General features: G+C 39.1%; 1 long non-coding RNA gene across 2 annotated transcripts in view; it reads right to left on the bottom strand.

Moving 5' to 3' along the window:
• Window positions 1-242: 242 nt before the first annotated feature.
• LOC141417996 (uncharacterized) overlaps window positions 243-13,882 on the bottom strand; it is a 63,821-nt gene continuing 50,181 nt past the window's right edge. For both annotated transcript variants that reach the window (XR_012442612.1, XR_012442613.1), the window contains exons 4-5: window positions 1,897-1,959; window positions 243-1,048 (exon numbers count right to left, since the gene is read on the bottom strand). This is a non-coding gene — a long non-coding RNA (uncharacterized lncRNA). The remainder of the gene's footprint in view (window positions 1,049-1,896; window positions 1,960-13,882) is intronic.

The following is a 13,882-nucleotide window of genomic DNA, read 5'->3' as shown; positions in this document are numbered from 1 at the left end:
TTTCTCTGTTTTTTCCCCTCCTTTCCTTTTTCCATTCCCTGGAGCACCAGTATTATTGCTTCTAAATGAAGCTCAAGAATTGCATTTGATTGCAAAGGATGAAGCATGTCAAGAGATAAGACTAGGGATAGAAAAAATGACACTCCTATAATCCAATAATGAATAAGGACAACGGAGAGACTCTTCCAGAAGCACTGTTGAAGATGGGATGACCATCTCCCATCTCCTGTGTACTCAATTCAAAGGCACTAACACGACCCAGCAGTTCTCTGGTTAAACACAGGATCAAAGTAGTTGTAATGAAAATCCACAGTACACACATAATAATGGATGGCTTACCTTTGTGTTCTCCACTGGAAATAGTTTTCTAGGAAAAGAGTTTAGCAGATTTTAGGAGTGATTTGAGCATTGTTGGGCACTGTTTGTTTCATAGTGAATAGAGAAAGGATACCCTTATTTGAACCTAAAATAAGCATGAAGCTTCCCTGGGCTTCTCTCAAGTCTTAGCACTTACTTTAGGCAAGAGAGTTTCCTCCAGAAAAACTTTGTGGCTCAGTGGCTGAAGGAAACCAGAATGCAAGTGCTTCCTGAATGAGGATTTAATACTGCTTGGCAATAATGAGTGCTATCTTCTATTGAAAAGTTATATTAGGCAAACTTCCAAGTGTTTTATATTCATTTACACCCTGAAAACATCCCTCAAGGGAAATGTTGTTCATGTTCCTACTTTACAGATTAGAAAGCTGTTTATGTCTTATGATCTTCCCGTACTGCACAAAAGAAATCCTGTAGACAACTCTACTACTGCCATTATGTTGCTTCTTTGAGTAAAACTACTAATGGAGTTAAAATTACTTTTTAATGTATTTCCATGTTAGCTTTCCATTGCTATAACAAATACCTCAGATAACCAACTTATAAAAAGAAAAGGTTCATTTTGACTCACAGTTCTGGAGGTTTCAGTCCATGATTGGTTGGCCCTGTTGCTTAAGCAAGGCAACACATCACGGTTGGAGTATGGGGTCCAGCAAAACCACTTACCTCATACCTGGGAGGGAAAAAGAAAGAAGATGAGAACAGGGTCCTGTTAGGGTGAACATAAGGGCAGCCAGGTTTGGACCAGACCCCCTCCCCCTCTCAGGTAGTTTACTGGAAACCCCCACCCAACCCCAAAGAAGGACAAACATTCACTTTTAGCCATTATCACTGGGGACCAAGAACAGTTGAGCAGATGAGTGAGCTAACCACAGCTGATATTCCCAAGTTGCCCAGCAATGGCATTCCTTAGCTACCTACAGGAGACTTTTCCCACCTAGGGACCTTCCTGGTACTTTTCCACCAGAAAAACTCCCCCTCCATCAACCCCCAATCTGTAAGCAACAGTGGACTCTGGCTTCTGCTAGAGACCCACCTTCACAGGCTCTCTTTCCTGAATAAAGCCTGTGCTGATACCTAGCCATCTCCCCATCTATCTCTCTGTGTCTTTTCAGTCTAACAGATCCCATAATCTCCTTTGAGGGCCTCCAACAATGCTCAAGACCTCCCACTGGGCACCACCATTTGAACTTTTCACCACCTACTAGAGAGTTGGAAGGGGAAAAGAAAAGGGGGAGAGGGGAGGGGATAAGAAACAGTAACAGAGTGAATGTGATCAAAGTACATTGTGTGCCTGCATGGAATTGTCACGATACACATTTCCCCTTACTATGTACAATTTAACACGTGCCTAAATAAAAAGTTTTCACCACCTCCCAACTGGGGACAAAGGCTTTTACACATGGGCCTCTAGCAGTTACTAAGCATTAGTGAATATCTGAAGTTTGAGAGAGTGCTAGGCAATACTGCTGAAAAAGAAGTAAGAATGTACACAGATACAAGAAATTACTCAGACAGTACCTGGAAACAATTATATTCTGGGAGCTTCCTTAAGCAAAATTCTGTTGCTGTGCCATACTACACCTAGAAGGAAAAACAAGAAATAAAAATATCAACATTCTCAAGTAAAGTTTTATACAATTTTGACATGTGTTTTAAAATTTAAATGTACAAATAAAGTTACCAGACAGTCTCAGAATAAAAGTGGTACACACATATCAAGCATTTATTCTAACACAGTTTTGTAAAAACAAGATGCTTTTTTAAAGCAGCACTAGTGAATACTGAAGTTTTGATTTTTCTGTAATCTCTTTTATTTAGGGATAAGTACTAATTTGGGAATATTATACAGCAATATTAAAAATACAGCAGATAAGCTGCGGGGTAGTGGCTCATGCCTGTAATCCTACCTACCTGGGGGGCTGAGATTGAGAGGATGATGGTTAGAGGCCAGACCTAGCAAATAGTTTGAGAGATCCACCCCCCCATCTCCAAAATAACCAGAGAAAAATAGACTGGAGGTGTGGCTTAAGCTGTAGAATACGTGATTTGCAAGCCCAAAGCCCAGATTTCAAACCCCACTCCCACATCCTCCCAAAAATACAGCATATAAAATAAGTGTATATATTTCACAGGCCTTAATAACATACTGATATTGTCCTGAGTCTTATTTTAGGTACTTACACATCATTACTTGGACTGTGTGATGTTAAAATTTCTTCATATAAAAGGAATGACTTTCTTGATATATAAGGAGATTTTATAAACCATTAAGAGAAAGGATGATAAACAGCACAATGAAAATAACAAAAAAATAACCTAATATATATATAAAAGACTAGCATACAACCCAACAGAAAATGAGCAGAAGATATGAAAAACATTCTCAATAAAAAAATACTTCTGCTTATAAATGCATAGCAAAATAGTCAACCTCAGTCAAATGAGTAAGACATTTTACTCTATCAGCTGAAGTTTTCAAAGAACATATATTTCAAGGAAGTGGTTCTCAGATCACAATAAACATTGCAGGTCTCACAAATGTTGATCTCAAGCTCTTCATAAAGAGTAAGATTTTCCCCTTTTCTTTTTATTAATCCCCACACTGTGATATTTCTCACTTTGGCTGCTTCATATTTTCCCTCCAGCAACAATGTTGGCTTTGTCTGCATAAAATTCCTAATCCACAAGTCAGAAAATAACTACTTTGAAAGTTGTATGTGCGGTATTGGAGAAGAGAAGTTCTGCATATATGAATCAGGAAGGCGTTTATCAAGTCCTTCGGTTTCAATGTTGTACTTTCGGAGTGTTCAGCGTGTTCTGAAAACAGCTATTCAGATGAGGTAGTTAAAGCCATAATTTACACTCAACCAGAGAAGACAGAAGTGAGTGTGAGCCATTTCAATAAGTTTGGTTGTCAGTTTAGGTAAATTTTTATTGAAAATATTTGGATTTCTTACCCATGAAATAAACCATTGCTGCCTTTTAAAATTTGACCATAGATGTTAATATGAATAATGCATGCTAGTGACCATTTTCCTGTTTTATCACATTGAACTCTTACAATAACCCTACAACAGAGCTGCTCAAATCATTCTCCATTCACAGAAGCTAGTGTCGCCAGAGATTAAAGGATTCATCCAAAATCACATGACCAGTAAGGGGAAGAAGTTTGATTCCATCCTGGGTAGTCTCTTTGAAATCCAGTTTCTTAAATATGCAGCCATTCCATCTACAAATTCTTGCTGTGCCCAGAAAATGATTTTATTTACCTTCATGCACTGAATCAGTAAGCATGTCCATAGAGATGAATTTCTTTTCTTAGAAACTACTGTTCCTTTGGGTGAGGCTGCTGTTCAGTGGTGTTTAGAGGGGGCAAAGGGCATCTTCTCTGTGTTTTCCTCACCTTTAAGTTCTCCCAGTGGACTAGCTCTAATGTTTGGTTGGACATAATCCAAAATGCTCTCCCTCATTGCTGCATCTAGAATGCTAATCAGCCGCATCAGCAACCAACATTCCCTGTGAAATTCAGGAATAGAACAAGTCCAGTGTACCAGCAGAGGTTTGGCTAAGACCAGAGGGAAAGGGTCTGCTATATGTCTCTACCTCTTCAAAGATGTTTCCGACAGGCCTAAGAATATACAATAAAACCAACATCACAGGGGGATAAACTTCAGCTCCATCTGGAGTGAGTTTAGTAATTGGGGTTCACTCAGAAAGAACTGATACGCCCTGCTATTGGAGGTATGCAAGCAGAGGATGAGTAACTACTTAGCAAATACAAAAGGAGCCAGGCACCAGTGGCTCACACCTGTAATCCTACCTACTCAGGAGGCAGAGATCAGGAGGATCACGATTTGAAGCCAGGCAGGACAAATAGTTTGCAAGACCCTATCTTGAAAAAGTCCATCACTTGAAGTGGCTGAAGGTGTAGGCCCTGAATTCAAACCCTAATACCTCAAAAAAAAAATGCAAAAGGGTCTCAAATCTTAGGTGAATAGTTAACAATTTTTCAACTTTATTGGCCACAATCACTCACGTGGTACATCACAAATAATTTGTTACTAATAGAGAACAATATTTGTGATCGGTCTTTTAAAATACATAAATTCAGGCCAGGCACAATGGCTCACATCTGTTATCCCAGCTGCTACTCAGGAGGCAGAGATTGGAAGGTTAGCAGTCCAAGGCCAGCCTGGGCAAACCATTAGTGAAACCCCATCTCAACAAACTTGGTGTGGTGGTATGCACCTGTAATTCCAACTATGCAGAAGATAGAGGAAGGAGAATGGTGATTCAGTCTGGTTTGGTCAAAAAAGCACCAGACTAATCTGAAAAATAACTAAGCAAAAAAGGGCAAGGGTATGGTTCAAGTGGTAGGGCACTTGCCCAGCACAGAACGTATTCTCTTTGTAGTGAGAAAACTTGACTGGTCTACAGCAAAGTGGGATTCTCACCCTTCTCTCCATTATCCCTCCTGTGTGTTTTGATAGAATGAAGTCTTTCGGATTTCCTCCACACCTCAGATGCCATGTGTCTGTGATTCTGCAGAGTGCCAAAACAATAACCGCAAGCAGAACTATTCCAGGCTCACATATACATTGTGTAAGAACACATGTAAGTGGCCATGTCACTAAAGTCACATCTTAGGCACCTAGAATGGCAAGATGGTCCCTTTGGTTCCCTGTAAGAGAGTTTCAAGGGATAAACAAAGGGGTCACTTCACTTCTAGATGAAACCAGGCTGCTTGTGTAAGACTACAGCAGTGAAAACTGGAAAGAGAGGGAGAGAAAGAGAGAGAAACTGGGGAGTAGAGAGAGAGAGCATGCAGGCGAAGGGAGGGAAGGGAGCAAAAAAGCAAGAAAGAGCAAGCTTTTTCACTGGCACAGAGACAAAGGCTTACCCCCAAGGAAGGGAAGGGAATAAGGACCTATCTGAGGCACGGTCTTGGGCAAGGTGTTTGTATATATGTGTACGAGGAAGGAAGGGGAAATGTAGTAAAAACAATCAAGTGTTTTGAAGGAAATGACCCTGTCTGTCTGCTCATCATGGAATTTCATGTTATTTTGATTATTTCATATTAATTCTCATTTATTTAGCAAGCCTTTATTTGAGCACAAATTGTGTGCCAGGGCCTAGACTTAACATTAATTAAAATACAAGTCCTATTCCTACTTAATTCTTCAAAATGCCTTATTATTGCAGACTGGAGGAGAGACTCAAGCTGTAGCATACTTTGCAAGCAGGTAGCCCTGAGTTCAAACCCCCAACCCATCAAAAACAAGATGCCTTGTTGTCAAGTCCCAGTGAAGGTCACTTTTGTACTATTAGAGTTACCTGAGCAGTGGCCATACATCCCAGTGTACACATGTAGTCCTCTATGTGTAATAATTATTTTTAAAGGGTCTCTTCTGTCTTTAAAAGTGATGGATGAACTTGCAACTTCTATCCTGAGATTTAGAGAGCCAGCAGTGCTGCTCCCTTTCTTATACCAAAAGTCATAGTAATGTCAAATTAATTTTCTCAAACCTACTGGTGAGCTGAAATAGCAAAGTGTAGCCCCAAATCTAAGAAGGTTACAAGGAGGGAGGAGATGTGAACACATGCCCTCCTGGGGAGAAATCCTGGAGGCCACACCTCTAAGTTCCTGCAACATGTTCATGTTTAAAACGGGATTAATAGAAATAAAAGAGTTCACATCTCCCATGTTCAATCATCACTAAACTAGGAAGCTTCAGAAAGACACCTGAGAGCAAGAAAATGCTGGAAGAAAAATGAGAAAGGAACAAAATCTTTTAAAGGTGCCTTCTGAGATGCAGCACAAAAGGAAGTCCCAAAACTAAGAATTGCGCAAACATTTCTTTTTTTTTCTGTAACCCCAGAAAGAAAGAATTTGAAGCCTCTGGCAACAACAACACAAAACCCAGCCCAATACCTAATTGATTTAACTCAAACTCACATACTTAAAGTCCAAGGAAAGCCATGCCCATTGTAGACATAAGACCAACTTAATCCAGTCTCGATTGTACTATAAAAAGATGTGAAGCATACACAAAAAGTATTCAGAATAAGGCAGTCATCTAAACCAGGTTCAGAAATGACACTCTATTAGAAATATCTGACAGAAAAATTTAAATAACCATTAGTATGAGCCCTAAAGGGAAAGATGTGTAGCATGCAAGGTTAGACAGAGAGTTTCAGTAAAAAAGAAGGAAACTATGTGAGAAACTCAAGGAATGCCTTCAACAGACTCCTAAGGAGAGTCAACACAGCTGATGAAAGGAATGATGAACTGGAGACAGGGCTGAGGAATTATGCAGATTGGAACACAGAGAAGAAAGAAAGAGACTGAAAAGGAAAATGAGGAGAAGGAGATGGAGGAAGGGTAGAAGGGGGAGGAGGGGGAGGAGGAAGAGGAGGAGAAGAATGTGGAGGAAAAAGTGAAGGAGGGGGAGGGGAGGAGGAGAAGGGGGAGGAGGAGAAGGGGGAGGAGCATGGGGGAGGGGGAGAAGAGGGAGGGGGAGGAGATGCATGAGGGAGAGGAATAGCAGGGGAGGAGGGGGAGGGGGAGGAGGAGGAGAAGAATGAGGGAGAAAAGGAGGGGGAGGAAGAAGAGGGGGAGAAGGAGGAGGGGAAGAAGGGGGAGGGGGAGGAGGAGGGACAGAAGCAGGAGGAGAACTACCACCACCACACATTTAAGAGTTGTGAGACAACCTGAATCACTTTAACAGACACAAAACTGGAATTGTACAAGGAGGGAGAAAGTGGGACAGAAAAAGTATTTGAATCAAAATAGGTGAAAGGTTTTTAAAAAAAACCCTTTCCAATACTTTCCAATACTTAATAAACTTCTGTAAACAAAAGAGAAAAATTTTGAAGACAATTGGACATTACATACAAAATACAAAGGTAAGAGTTACAGCATATATCTTATCTTAAATCATGATAATGGAGTGACATCTTTAAAGCACTGTAAAACTTTTAAAAAGCCAAAAGAAGCTGTTATTTCAGAATTGTCTGTCTGTAGGAAACATCTTTCAAAAATGCCTTTCTCTCCCATTAGATCTATAGATTCAGTGCAATCCCAATCAAAATCCAAGCATAGACATACTTTCATACTATTTAATGTACATATTTATATACATATTAAGAAGCTTATTCTGAAATTTATATGAGAAGGCACATGAACTAGAACAGCCAAAATGTTTTTTGCAAAAGAAGAATAAATTTGGAGGGGGTCACACTTCCCATTTTCCAAACATTAAATTATTAGTCAAGGCTGTATAGTAGTGACAAACTGGAATGGAATAGAGAGCCCAGAAATAAACCAACACACATGAAGCAACTGATTTTTGACAAAGGTGAAAAGCAATTACATGGTGTAAGAACAGTCTTTTCAGCACTTGATGCTTGAATAATTGTATTGTCGTATGCAGTGTACTTTGACCTATACCCTATGCAACATAACTCAAAGTAGATCATACACCTAAATTTAAAATGTAAAACTGTAAAATTTCGATAAAAGATGTAGAATAATGGTGTCTTGGGTTAGGCAAAAAGAATTTAACTATAATAACAAAAGCATGCTCCATAAAGAAAAAGAATGTTGGACTTTATTAAAATTAAACACACTCACTACCTGAAAGAAACCATTATGAGAATGAAAAGACATAGTTAACCAAAGAAGCTATACAGTTTGTAAATAAGCATGTTAAAACATGCCCCAAATCATTAATCAGTAAGAAAATGCACATTAAAACCACGAGATGCTGGCATGAAGTATCATTACCCCTTTTAGAATTGTTTTTTCAAATAAAATGAGAACACCAAGTTTAGGCAAGGAAGTAGAGCAACTGGAACGCTCATACACTGCTGGTGGGAATATAAAATGAGAAAGTCATTTTGGAAACAGTTTGGTGGTTACTTGTAAAGTTGAACCCAAAACTACCATAATTTACATAAATGTGAAAAAATAAACAAGCCAGGACAAAGTGGGAAAGATGGAATATAAGCCTGTGGTAAATAAACTTGTTTGAGTTTTGATTGACTCACCATATCACACTGAAAGGGTTAGGGAAGAATGTAGCTGGCCTGAGAAACTTGAGAAAACAGAGTTGTGAGTGGACATTGTTAGGATACAAATACAAATCTGTACTCTGAAGTGTTTGTAGCACAGGAGCACATCCTCCCAAAACTAGTAAGTAATTTCAAAGGGAGAAAATAAACATGCAGTATAGAATACAGACAGTCAGACAAGTAATCAAGGTTAATATCACCCATATGCCATATCATAGTCCTGTACCCCTAGGAAACACTGCCTGTGTTCTAGCCTTCCCAAAATGCCTGAGCTCAACGAAATTAAGAGAAAATGTCAGACAAACCCAAATTACAGGGCAGTCTACAATATAAGTGGCAAAGACACTTTAAAAGTGTTACGGTTGGAAAAGACACAGAAAGACTGAGGAATTACCAAAATTCAATGTGGGAACCTGGATTAGAGCCCAGAACAGTAGAGAAAGAAATCATTATTGAAAATACTACTGAAATCGTAGTAACCTTTGTAGTTTGGTTAATGGTATTGTAGCAAGTTAAACTCTTGGTTACATAAGCTTTTAGAATAGTTGGATGTTACATGAAGGCCATACTGACTTTGCAACTGTTCTCTAAATCTAAAATATTTCAATATATAAATGATTTTCTCTAAAGTGAACAATGACTTATATGAACATTCTTTTCATTTGCTATAACTAGAAGCAATGGCCCTATTCCCTACATCTAATGCTACACCTTCCTGTACCAAAATCTTGTCTGAGGAAGGAGAGGAGGGTAGAGGAGAGGAGGGCTGAAGAGGACCCAGGAGCATAATATTCCCTTCAAGGGTATGCTCCCAAGGATCTCACTTCCTTTCATCAGACCCCACTTCCCAGTAGCACCAAAGACTGTGGCCTTTAGTGGATATTTCAGATCCAAACCATCACACTCAGTTGGCCAAGATTTTAGCTTTGCTCATGAAACTACTGGTCTTTCAAAGGGATAAAAAAACTTAATGAAAAAGAAATCGTTCAAATCATGAGGAAATACAGAATATTCTGTTCTGCTGACTGGAAATTTCAAGCTTGGCCAGGTCCTATTTTTAATGTTTTTGCTCTTGATTGCTTGGGGTGTGTGTGTGTGTGTGTGTGTGTATGTATGTGTGTGAGTGCATGTATGTGTATGTATGTGTGTATATATGTGTGTGTGTGTGTGTGTGTGTGTGTGTGTGTGGTCACCTGGGCCTGTTAAGAACCATGAACTGTTCTTTGAGTATACACCATTTGTTCTCTGGTCTTTGAAACCATCTTGAAATCTGTGTTTGAGGCACCGATGATGCACTTGAACCAAGGACCTTAAGTCCAGAAACTCTGAAACTACTACAGGAAAAACACTTCAAGATATAAGTATAGCGAACCACTTTCTGAACAGAGCTCCAATAGCTCGGGGAAAAAAAGAGCAAGAATTCAAATGGGATTGCATCAAATTAAAAAGTTTCTGCACATCAAAGCAAACACCAGAATGAAGAGATAAACTACAGAATGAGAGAAAAAGCTTAGTCAAATCTTCATCAGATAAGGGATTAATATCCAGAATATATAAAGAGCTCAAAAAAAAAAAAATCAAACGCCAAGCTAGTTTCTCACTGGTGACTCACACCTGTAATTTTACTTACAAGGCTGAGATCAGGAGGATTATGGTTCCAGGCCAGACCAGGCAGAAAAGTTTGTGAGACCCCATCTCAATGGGAAAAAGCTAGGTGTGATGGCATGTACCTATCATTCCAAAAACAGCAGAACGCATAAACTAGGAAGACTATGGTCCAATCTGGCCTAGGCAAAAATGGAGACCCTATCTCCAAAATAACCAGAGCAAAAAAGGACTGGAAGCATGGTTCAAGTGGTAGAGCATCTGCCTAGTAAGTGCAAAGCCCTGAGTTCAAACTCCACCACTGTCAAAAATAAATAATAGCAAAAAAAAAAAATAAGTGGGCAAATGAATTGAACAGACCATTCTCAAAACAATTACAAATGGCCAATAAATAAATGAAGAAATGTTCAATATCCCTATCCATAAAGGAAACACAAATCACAATGACATTGAGAACCCATGTCACCCCAGTTAGAATGACTATAATGAAGCACACAGAGAGCAAGTGTTGGCGAGGATGTGGGAAAGGTTCCCTTATACACTGTTGGTGGGAACATAAGCTAGTATTACTACTTGATGCAGCCACTATGGAAATCAAATGGAGGTTCCTCAGGAACTAAAACTAGAACTGCCATATGACTCCACTACACCACTCCTGTGCATCTAACTGAAAGAATGTTAAGTCAGCAGACAATACAGGCACCTGCACACCCATGTTTATGGCAGCACTATTCACAATAGCCAAGCCATGGAATCAGCAAGGCGCCCGTCAACAGAATAAGGGACAAGGAAAATGTACACACATACACATACACACAAACATACAATGGAGCATTATTGAGCCACAAAAAAAATGAAATTATGCCATTTGCAGGAAAATGGATGGAACTGAAGATCATCTTGTGAAACTAGACTCAGAAAGTCAAATACTGCTTGTTTTGTTTCATTTGCATCAACTAGATCTAATGAATTAAAAATGGCCATGAATGTAAGTGGAGACTTTGGGGGGAAGACCAGGGGAAGGTCACTGGGGCAAAGAAAGGGCAGGGGGGAAGAATATGATCAAAATACATTGTATGCATGCAAAGGTCATAATGAAACTGAATTTTTTTAAAACTGCAAGAAAGCTTTTTAAAAGGAAAGGTGGGAAAGGGGAGATAAGAGTAATACAGGGGATGAATTTGATCAAAGTACGTTATAGTCATTATGAAAATTTCACAATGAAACTCCCCACACTACAATTAATGTGCACTCATAAAAATGTGAAATATGTAACAAAAAGAAAAATGTCAAAATAAAAACAATTAGTGAACCTATAAGAGGAAACTGGTCAGGCTAGTCATTTTAAATGAGAGGGGCTCTGAAGCTTAAATACTGAGCTAAATATTACTGGCATTAAAATCACTATTTTAGCAACATACAGTAAGCCATCTACATCTACAGTGTTCTGTCCACATGGATTTAGCCAACTGTGGTCCACAAATGTTTGTAAAAAACTCGCATGTGTACCCAACCTGTACAGACATTTTTCTTGTCATTATTCCTTAAACAATCTAGTATAACAACTATTTACATAGTGCTTATACAGTATTAGGTACTGTAAATCATGTAGAGAAGATTTAAAGCAGATGGAAGGATGTATGTAGGTTGCACACAAATGGTGGGCTGTTTTATACAAGGACATCTGCAGATTTGGTCATGGGGGGTCTTGGAACACAGCCCTCATGGACAGAGATGGACAACTGTAGTATCACAGTAGCTCTCTTGATGTTCAGCAGTTCACTAAATGCTTTGTACATAGGAGAGTTTTCAATCGTCTCAAAACCTTATGAAGTATATATTGGTTTTCAATCCCCCTTAAGAGATCAAACAAAACCAGAGAGGCTAGACAAGTTTCTTAAAGTCACACAATTATAAAGTGGAGTCCCCACTCCAATCCAAGGATGCTAGACTCTAGAATCTGATTTATTACAAACTATGCTTTCCTGTCTTCCTTACCAGACAAACTACCACCAGTTTGTTTGTTTGTTTGTTTGAGTTCCTAGCTAGAAAAACTAGTTCAAACCCAGCCCTGGGTGAATTCTCAACTTGGGGACTCCAAATCTCCCTCCATCACCATCTCACTCAAGAACAAGGCAACCTATCAGGTGTTTCTAATAGCAGTTAACCTCCTCCCAAACTAGGGCAAGCATTCCTGCCACGGATCGGATCCCTATCTGAACTGCTGGGCTTATGTTTTAATACAATTACATAGCTCCCACTCCCCCACGGATCCTCTTTATTCTTCATTTGCTTCCAATAAAGAGGCATTATTTGCTTGAGAGCTTTCCAGAGCAACATGAATCCATCTTTTGAAAACTCATCCCTGCATCTGGAAAATTGAATGATGGTTTGGTGTTTGTTTAGCAAGAAAGTCAGTCTGTGGAAACAGCATTGTTATTTTATTATCTTTAATGCTTTTAAACCATATTAGGCAGATTTAATTAACAAAGAAGTCTTTTCTTACCACTCTCCACTCCCCTCCTCTTTAAGTGGACAAGTTGGTTTTCACTCTCAAACGAGTTGCCTTTGAAACATCCCACTAAGTACTGACATGACCACTTAACTGAATTAACCAAGTGGTCCATCTGTACCTTCCTGCGCTAGCCCAGTAAAACAGGTGTTGTCTTTAACATAATGAGAAGGCTTTTTTTGATCAGACCACTTCTTATAAAATTAAATACACACCCATCACAGAAGCAAACATCCATCATCTGAATAAAAAAGCTTACTCCCTCAGCCCTTAAGAAAGTGATGTCTGACTTCCCCTGATCCATTCACCAGAGTTTTTCTGATCACTTTAGTTCTTCCAGTCTTGCTTTTTGTTCTTTGTATCAATAAATGCTGTAACTGGGGATGCTGACAGTGCCAACGTGTGACGGCTTCCATAATTATCCCATCCACAGCTCCAGGTACTGCTTGGTTCCCTCACACACCAGGTAAGATTCTGAACCAGAGAAGGCTAAGCATAGCTGGTGTCCAGTTACTCCTCTCAGTTTTCCAAATCTGAATAAGGGAAATGAAAATATTCTTCAAAGATAAGCCTTCTTTGTTTTAAAGAAGAGAATCAAAAAGAGAATCCATTTCTTTTTCGAAGAACGCATATATAAGATCCCAAATAAGACACAGAATGCATAAAGATGATCATAGATAGTATCAACTATTGATTGGGGGACAGAGCAAACTTGCCTGTGAATTTATTCATCTCAATTGAATTTTTTAAACCCCAAACTGAATTTATTTAGAGAACGTGACTTTGAGCAGAAATATTCAATTAATTATAAAAGTCATAATAAACAAGAATAAGAGTTTATGGAACTGAGAACAAACACTTGCCCATTCAAATAACATATTCTGGGTCATAAAAGCAAATATAAAATCTATACAAATATAAGGTCTGAATCTGAGAGAGGATCCAGGGTCATCTCATGTTTTTCACAGGTAGCTAAAGAACTGGATGTCTTTTTGGTTAAACTGTGCAAAGTGTCTACCATGGGATCTTAACACACAACGCTCCCCACTCACATGGCAGTAAGGATGACCTCATGGCTAAGGGAAAGACCTTTCTTCTTACTTTGTATCATTTCCTTCTGTTATAATCCAATCCATATAGCAATTATCAAGCACCTATAGGAATGACTGACAGCATTAGATGTGCACAGAAGAACCCTAGGCAGCTTACATTAATAAAACATTCGCCCTTACTTCCAGGTCAACAGAAGATCTATTTGTGACCCACAGTAAAAGGAGCAAGCAATTAAACCCTTATGTAAATATGTGCAAGGAA

The sequence above is a fragment of the Castor canadensis genome, chromosome 16 (genome assembly GCF_047511655.1).
Source record: "Castor canadensis chromosome 16, mCasCan1.hap1v2, whole genome shotgun sequence".
In the NCBI taxonomy this organism is placed as follows: domain Eukaryota; kingdom Metazoa; phylum Chordata; class Mammalia; order Rodentia; family Castoridae; genus Castor; species Castor canadensis.
The sequence above is the reverse complement of the archived record's forward strand: the minus strand, read 5'-3'. Positions and strand labels throughout refer to the sequence as shown.